Source organism: Pteronotus mesoamericanus, unplaced genomic scaffold, assembly GCF_021234165.1.
Source record: "Pteronotus mesoamericanus isolate MK-2021 breed Mesoamerican mustached bat unplaced genomic scaffold, CSHL_Meso_final contig_94, whole genome shotgun sequence".
NCBI lineage: Eukaryota > Metazoa > Chordata > Mammalia > Chiroptera > Mormoopidae > Pteronotus > Pteronotus mesoamericanus.
In genome coordinates this window covers 14192459-14200367 of record NW_026555285.1, presented here as the reverse complement: position 1 = coordinate 14200367, position 7909 = coordinate 14192459, and the positions used below count along the sequence as shown (strand labels likewise).

At 34.5% G+C, this 7909-nt stretch overlaps 1 pseudogene; it reads right to left on the bottom strand.

Annotated features, from left to right (window-relative positions):
- Positions 1-2582: 2582 nt before the first annotated feature.
- LOC129081091 (importin subunit alpha-1-like) lies at positions 2583-4471 on the bottom strand (annotated as a pseudogene).
- Between the last annotated feature and the right edge of the window lie 3438 nt (positions 4472-7909).

Sequence of the window (7909 nt, the reverse complement as noted above, 5' to 3'; positions counted from 1 at the left end):
TTCTCTTTTTTTCTAAATATAGTTTAGCTATTTTCTCATTTCTTTTAATGTTTGCTTATTTATTTATTTATTTATGCCAATGTTCACATTTTATTTAGTTAACTCTTAACTGTGAGGCCTGGTAAGGTGTTCTATTGGAATATCATCCAGGATTAAGAAAATGTATGAACTATAGGACAAAAAATGTAAAAACATCTATCTTGTCTCTCTTAGAAAAACTGTAATGCTCGGAAATTATTTCCAAGTTATGAAACTACATGGGGCAGGTCTAGAAAAGAAGTTATCTTTGTAACTACCACTTACTATCATCTGGTAGCTATTTTGTGCTTATGGAAAAGTGTCTCAGATGATGTTTTCCTTCTGTCTCTCAAGAGCTCTAACTTTATCTTGTACTCAATGTTACAGGTCTCACAGTAGCTAATTAAATGAAAGTCATATCTTAGGTATGATTTTCTCGACACCTGATATGACTCCACTGTCACCTACTACATGGGGGATTAAAATAGATATTTCTCTTTGGCCTCATTAGTAGAGATAATCGAGAAGACAAATGTTGAAGAAAGAAAACCATCTATTAAGTTATAAATGATTTGAGGGAATGAAATTTGCATCATATCTCCTCAATTAAATTGTTAAAATTCTTTTTGAAAGGAATTGGTTGCTATGAATCAAGGCTCAAAAATGTTTAAATCTGTTGATGTTGTTATCTCATTTATTCTAAAATAAACAGTGTTAAAAATAATGAACAGTGCTAAATAAGGTGAAATCATAGGCAAAGAGATGCTAAATTATGTGTTTATTATAAATTTTAGTATAATAATATACAAAGTAGAAATAAATTATATGTCCAGAAACAGCAGTGTTTATAGCACTCAGAAAAAATATTAAGTAGTCATTTAAAATTATCATTATAAAGTTTGTGTGTCTAGATTAATAAATGCATTCAATATTTAATAGAAAAATATTAATATTTTATATACAAGATAATTATAAATATATATGAATATAAATGCAAATGCAAATGAAAGGGAAACACAAGAAATATTTATTGAATGTTGACTTTGTTCCAGGTCCTGTCTAGGAATTGAGAGAAAGCAATAAAAAAGGCAAACAAAGATACAGTTCTCTTTACCTTTATATTTAGTGGAAGGAAATAACAAGAACAAACAAGTAAAAAACATACCACATAGTGATGTTACCAGAAAGGCATGGAAACCAAGGCAGATCAGCCCCAACATGGTCTGAGATGTGGGGGTTCTTGACATCTTTTACGAAAGATTTCACAAAACAAATCCAGGTGATTTTGGGAGTATTTTTATGAAAGCTGGGGACAATAAAATAGAGGAAGGGCTTAAGACAGAAGATGCAAGATAACAGCATCAGGATTGATCCTAGGCAGAGCTCCATGGCACTTTGGAAACATGAAAAATAGCTGAGCCTCATTGTGGCTGCCTTGGCCCTGTAGAATGCAAATCACAGAGGCAGAAGAAGTGAGCCAGTTGGGCTGTGTGGACTCACGAGACAAGTTACAGAGGCAAAAAGTTCAACACTGGAAAAAGGTTCAGGGGGTTAGCCCAGGACAAGTTGCCATTGTTTCCCTGGTTGCAAGTCTCCTGGGAATCTGTCAAGCTTAGAAGAAAGAAAGCAAAGATACACACCTGAGGAAGCAAGGAGGGAAGTGTGGGCATGTCCAAGAGAAAGTACATACTGGGTCACTTGTTTTAAGGGTATTTATCTGTTTTCTAAAGGCAGAAATTTTATAGGCAGTCTCAGGGGAGGATCTCAATAGAATATTCATAAGCTTTCCAGCTATGCCCTTTAATATGCTGATTCATCAAAATGAGCATATAGAGGGGTCAGGGTCATTCTCTGGTCAGGTTTTTTTTTTCATAATCAAAAGTATTTCTGTTTTTGTATTTTTCTTTTAGATTTTACTTCTTTAATTTAGTGGGGTGACATTGGTTAATAAACTTATAGAGGTTTCAGATGTATAGTTCTATAATACATCATCTGTATATTGTATTCTGTGTTCACACCCCTAAGCCAAGCTTCCTTCCATTGCTGTTTAACCCCTCATACTCTCGTCTGCCTCCCCAACCCTATTTCCCTCTGGTAATCACTGTATTTTCATTGTGTCTGAGGATTTTGTTTTGTTTTGTTTTTTGCTTAATTCCTTCACCCTTTTCACCCAGCCCTTCATGTTCCCTCCCCTCTAATACCTGCACCTATCAGTATCTACTTATGAATCTATTTCTATTTTGTTAGTTTATTTTGCTTATTAGACTCCACATATGAGTGAAATCATATGATATTTGTCTGTCTTTGACTGGCTTATTCCTTTTAGCTTAATTCTTCACAGGTCTACCCATGTTGTTGCAAATAAGATCTTCTTCTTTTTTAATGGCCAAGTAGTATTCCATTATGTAAATGTAACACCGCTTGTTTTGTTTTTTAATCCACTCGTTTACTGATGGATGCTTGCGCTGCTTCCAAATCTTGGCTATTTTATTTTTTTTTATTTTATTTATTTTTTTTAATGGTGGAACTTAATCTTTATTTACAGGACACTGTAAGATAAGAAATTTCACATAGAGATAAGAAACCCATTGAGAAGAGAAGTTTCATACAGTATGTACAGTTTGGAACTGTTCAAGTATAGTTTCATTGTAAAAAGTGCTACAATAACAAACCACATTTAAAAAGAGTTCTTAGTAGAGAAACGGTTAAGACAAACTTATACCAAACATAGTACACAACAAACAACACTTTATGCCTCAGCTGTACAATCTAGAAGTTAAAGGTCCCAGGAGTGCCATCCTGAACTTGGAACGTATAGCCATCAGAGGTAGTTTCTGGCACAACATTCTGATCTTCCTCTTCCTCTACAGAGAAATACTTCTCAATCAAGTTCAATGAAGCTTTGTATACAGATTCATTTTCATGGTTTTGTAGAGCTTCAATTTTGTCCAAACCTCCACATTCTTCGATCATTATACTAAGTTTCTCAGTTTCACCTAGTTTCTCAGCAGCCTGGAAGATATTTGAAATGGCATCCAGAATAACCAGGACAATTTTGGTATCTTTCACAGTTAAGAGGTTTACCAATGGTTCTATTATGCCACAGTGAACAAGGTATACAATCTGTTCAACTGTTCCACCGCTTGTATAGTTGGTCACAGCCCATACAGCTTCCTTTTGTGTCTTAAAGTCTGCCTTAGACAGAACAACAACCAGGAATGGGACTACATGATTTACAACTTGCTGTATCTGGTCCTGACGGCCAGCTGTGATGTTTGACATTGTCCATGTAGCTTCCTTCTGAATATTAGTCTTAGAGCTCATTAACAGGCTGGGAAAGACTGCAAGTGCTCCCGCATCTATTACAACCTGAGTCTGTTCATCTGTCCCAGTGACAATATTTCCTATGGCTCTTAGCGCAAGAGTCACAATTGGCAATTCAGTAGCTCCCAGGAGCTTCACAAGTTGGGGCACAACTCCTGTTTTCACAACCATTTCAATCCGTTCATTTGGACCATCAGTAAGGTAGGAGATGGCCCAGCAGCTATCTGCTAACACTTCTGGGTCATCATGATGCAGGAGACGAACTAAAGTAGGAAGAATCTGCTCAACAGCATCTAATGGGGGTGCAGGATTCTTGTTGCGTCAAAGGTTTGAAAGTGTCCAGGTAAGATTACGTAAGTAACCACATGCTAAAGATGACATATCAGGAACCGCAAGAAGAGCTAACAGAGGATCAACTGCACCGTACTTGATAACCAAGTCTCGGAAAATTGAACCATCACCTGCAATGTTTCCTAGAGCCCATACAGCTTGTTCACTGATGTGAGCATGGGGAGATGCCAACAAAGAAATGAATGCTGGGATAGCACCTCCATCTACTACAGCCTTGGTCTGTTCCGATGTTCCGGAAGCAATGTTAGTGAGGGCCCAGGCAGATTCAAACTGAATGGGACTACAATCAGTTCTGCCCAAGAAGGACACAAATTTTGGGATCAAACCAGCCCGGATTATGTTGTCTATGGGTGGTTGTTTTTCCCTAGAAAGCAGTTTCCTTGCAGCCTGGGTAGCTTGGAGTTGGCTTTCCAAATTGTTGCTATTTATGCCTTTGACAATGTCCTCAACAGACCAATTTATAGTGCCCTGGTTGTTGCGGTTTTCCTGCAGTGGAGAAGTTGCATCATCAGGAAACGAGCTTACATTTCTCCTTTTCAGCATCTGTTCATCCTTCTTAGCTTTTCTCAGCTCCACATTAACTTCCATTCGGCGACGTCTCATTTCCGTACTGTCTTTCCCCTTGTTCTTAAATCTGTTAAGGCGGGCAGCTGGTGAATTAGCATTCTCGTTGGTGGACATGGTTATGAGACAAAGGGAGCTACGCAGCCGGTTTAGTCTTTTCACAGGAGACGGTGCGAGGCGCACAGGCTGCGGTTTGGTTGCTCTGAAAATGTCCAACACTGATCAGCACGAAGACCGTGTGCAAATCTTGGCTATTTTAAATACTGCTGCTTAATGTTTAAAATTTTACTACTCTCAATTTTTGTGCTCTTAAGATTTGTTTTGAATTTATGTACTTTTGAGTTTCTTCTGGCTTAGTCATTATGTTTGTTATAAATTTTTACATTTCATTATATTGTTTTCCTGAGTATGTAACATCTTTCAAATATTTCTTTTACCTAATCAAGTGATTTATGCATTTTTCTAATTTTTGTTTTTTATTGCTTTTATAGTTTCTTAATTTATTTTATTACATTATAAAACTTTCTTTCCTTTTATTTTATACCTCTTAGCATCTTTCATTGATCATAGAAGTGTTATTCTTCTCTTCATTCTCTTTTTTCTTTTGTTAACTTTTTATGAAATTACATCAAAATACATTTTCTTACTCATTTTTAATGTGAGTAGATGGGTTTTTGTTCTTTCACTTCATAGCACACATAAACTAATTACTAAAAATATATTCCAAAAATATATTTTTATTTTATATATATTTATAGATATATCTTTTATTGTATATGTAAAATATATATTTTATTATATATTAAAAATATATTTTTTGGCTGATCTGATAAAAATAAGCATACTTGAATCATTCACACTGGATGGTTATTGTGTGAATGTTGTCTTTTTTTTTTTTTTTGCAATCTGAGGGAAAAGAGGTTAGTGCTCCTGACTAAGTATTCAGGCACTGCATGTTTTAAAGTTTCTTGCAGACCCCAATGCACTGTGACACAAAGGTTGAAAATTGCTGTTTTAGAGAAATAATTTGGTCAAGATTATTTTTCTGGCTTCCTGGGTTTTAACATTCTTCTCTTCTTGACTTTTCAGAGTGATAGAATAAATGATCTACTTCCTGAGACATTCTGCTCCACCCAACCATAATTTTTCTTGACTGATAATTGTTTTACTCTAATGGCCCTGACCTAATTAATTTTAACATTACCATCAGCAGTTTCTTCCCATTCAGATGTTTTAGTTAAAAGAGATTATAGGACTCAGAATTCTCCAGTTATGAGACTGTCCCTTGTTCTCACTCATGTATTAGATCTGATCAATCACCTAAGCTTCAATCTGTACCTGCTATGCTTTCTAGTAATTATTTTTTGGCTGTTTTAGAATTTTCCCTGTTACAGAACAACCAGAAGTCCAATGTTTCCTTCTGCTTCCTCCTCTTAGAGTTATCAGTAGTATAGTTTTCAGTTTCTTCCAGTCCTATTTAACAGTGGGAATAATGTAGCACTTAATTTTGCTAATTTAGTTGTTCTGTCCATTTTTTTCTTCTTAATTTTTTGAGGAGATATTAATGAAGATTCACCAATCATGTTAGTCCTACTATTTTCCTACAGTTCTCCACTTATATTTAAATGCAGAATCACCATTTGACATTACTATTGAGGCACTTATTACTGACCTAGGTAAATACTGGCTTAAATGCTAAGAAAATGATCTTGTCAAGAGCAAGTTTGTGTGATATTTCATGAATTATATAACTAACTCAGTTATTAGGTAAGGTCTTCTCTAAGTGATCACTAAGAGATTTCTAGTTGTGGCTGCTATTATTTATTAGCTCAACTAATAAGAGATTATGATTTAATTAGGCATTTTACTTAAATATTTAAGAACATGAAAGCATTGCATAACAAGGATTCCTTCATGCCCTCAATTCCTCCTAATGATGGCTTGACAAAGATGATTGCTCTTCAGATTTATGAAACTGACTAGTAAGATTCTATACCAATCATTTGGTGTAATTATTCATATCTTCCCAGAAGCTGATAGATATAACTAGAAAATTTTAAAAACTAGGCATGCTAGAAAACATAGCCACTGAAATTTTCTCACTCTCTGGTTTTGGGTCAGAGGCCTAGAACCCTGACAAAGTCCACATTTTACCATGAACAGAGGATGCTATCACATGGCCAGACTGGAACATTACCTGAATCCTAAAGTTTAGTGTTTCCACATCTGCCAACAGTAATCTTTAAAAATTATTTTTAGAGTAGTTAGCTGAGTTTTTATCAAGCTTATAACATAAAGTTATGTATTTTCAGTAAAATTGTTACTGTTTTCATTTGTGGCAGAATTTAATATTACATTTGTTTTTATTGTAATAAGCGAATCCACCTGGTGTCTCAGTTGTGACGAAAAGGAACTGTGCTCTCATCTGCCTTTAAGTATGTGAGACCGTTGCTACTGTTAGTCTATCTACTCAAAGAACTCAATTATAATGAATGACCAAACTGGATCTGGTAGGTTAACAACAGAAAGCACCAAAATGTTAGTAATGTAGGTATAAGGCGGAATAGTATTGAAAGACTTCAACTGTTTAAATTTAAAAGACTGAACTATACTTAAAAAGAATCATGAATAGACTACTGAATGATTAAAAAGTTCTATAATCCTCTCATCTGACAATATGTCATATCGGAACTAAACAGATAATTTTGAGAAAAGTATTCAGATATTCACAGTTACCATTTATTTGAAACAATAGTGGGGATTTCAAGGAGAATGCATTTTTTTATGCACTATTTCAACTTAAGTGCAAACCCAGAAATTACACCACTATTGTTTTCAGAAGATCTTTTATCCTGGATTCAGAGATGATACTGTTTTACTGATAAAAATGTAATATAAGTGATTTTACTAGGCATTTCTTATTAAACATATGAAGATTGTGTTTATTATCAGAAGGAGAACATCTTTAATGTTCTGATACACATTGGATGTGACACTGAATTACTGTAAGGACATTCTTACTAGATTTGAGGATGTCAATACAACATAATAAAATTATCTTTAAAATGATAAAAGCAATAGCACTTCAAGTGTTCAAAATGTGCCTAGTAGAGAAACATTTTAGATAAATACACAATAATTTAATAAATGTTATATTTAATGTTGTTAATGTTTCAGTCATTCCCTGTTTAAGAGTTTATAAGACAAGATAGCCAAAAGATAGCAAAGGTTTGCTCAAATGCTAACATGTATTGTAGATATGCAGCAATATATGAAGAGAAAAAGTATGTTATATATTATCCCTTACATCTGCTACTATTCTCTGGAACAAGTTTAGAATACTGCTGATACATCTCTGAGTATAATTCAATATTGAAAGCACTAGCCATATAACTACAATTTTTCTTCAATGGGGAAACGACTGCTTCAGTTATCACATTTTATTAATTCTAAAACTCATTTAATCATAAAATGCACCATGATGTAAGAGAAGAATAATGCACATTAAGCAATAACCAAATTATCTTTTTTCCCACATGAATGATGATGACAGACTTGTCATATTTTTTTCTGCTACAATTCCAAGGCACATCTAGATCCCAGGTTTATTTATGATCATTTGGGGGAGGAACTGATATTCCCCAAACCATGA